General features: G+C 38.9%; 1 pseudogene; it reads left to right on the forward strand.

Moving 5' to 3' along the window:
- Positions 1–566: 566 nt before the first annotated feature.
- Positions 567–651, forward strand: LOC124891486 (annotated as a pseudogene).
- Positions 652–1258: the final 607 nt, after the last annotated feature.

Below are 1258 nucleotides of genomic sequence, written 5' to 3' on the forward strand. Positions count from 1 at the left end.
TTGAATTTTTCAGGGTCGATGGAACTTGACTCCTTGGTCTTTGCTCGATCTTAAGGGGGAACATAACAATCATAATCACACTCCCTATCCTTCTAATCTCTATCCCTCTTGTGGTCCATACAACTTTGATTCCTACCTTGCCTTTAATAGGTGGGGTGGGAACCCCCCAAGTAGTTAACCAAATACCTAATTTCCTCATCCAACTTTTTGCTTCTTCATCATCTTCATAAGGTTTTGATGCTACGACATTTACTACTTTTGCGGCTGCACCCATAACATGCTTTATCAAGAGTTCAAGTTGGGCCATCATTTTTGCCATGGTCTCATCCTTATCTTCATTCCTCTTTCTTTGTTCATTATTATCCATGTAAATAGTGTAAGAGATCTTGGGAACTTCGGTATCCCGGGTATGCCAACCCCAGTTTTGCATTAACACTTCTTCTATCAATAGTAAGGCCGCATGGTGGTGCATATTCACTATAGAGACACCCGTCGCATCATCCACCATCGTTTTGTTTAATGGATGAAGTGCGCAGTAGAAGATCTCAAGAAGCATCTTCTCTGGGACTTCATGATTTGGGCATTGGGCTAATTTTCCATTAAACCGTTTCCATGCTTCAAACAACTGGAGCTATTGCCACTATTGAAATTCTTATCTAAGGTCATTTACTAGGTGTTTTGATTTGAGGCCAATTCTGTAATAGTGAGATCTCTAAATAGGGAGATCAGCCAAAAACCCAAATGAACTGCCCGATAACAGAATTGATAGTTCGAACAAGTCACAAATGACTAGTAGCCACTATGTGAAGGCTTGAAATATTAGGAATGCATGTTTATTGGGGAAATTACCTAGAGTGTCATTACAATATCCAATACTAAAATGACTTTCATTTGGAAAATTCAAAGGATAGAAGGATCACAAAAGCTCGATGGAATGATTTCTTGGGCCTACATGCCCTTAGTATAACTTCCCAAATAACCTTTTCAAGAGATAATGCTCCCAAGGGATTTTCCAATAGTTATTTGTTTTTCAACCAACTTCCTTCCTTTTCTTCTCAATGAACCCAAACTCAACCTCAACCACCAATTGCCTCCAACTAAATTGAGGAAGCTTAATGCATGAAAATACAAACCACAACATAATGATACCACCCTGATACTAGAACAATCAATCAAAACCTAATCCACCACGAGGCAAACAAAGGTGTAAATCATGCGGCTAACTCAAAAATCCAAATATAACCTTTTTTTATCTCCC

Source organism: Capsicum annuum, unplaced genomic scaffold, assembly GCF_002878395.1.
Source record: "Capsicum annuum cultivar UCD-10X-F1 unplaced genomic scaffold, UCD10Xv1.1 ctg36174, whole genome shotgun sequence".
In the NCBI taxonomy this organism is placed as follows: Eukaryota; Viridiplantae; Streptophyta; class Magnoliopsida; order Solanales; family Solanaceae; genus Capsicum; species Capsicum annuum.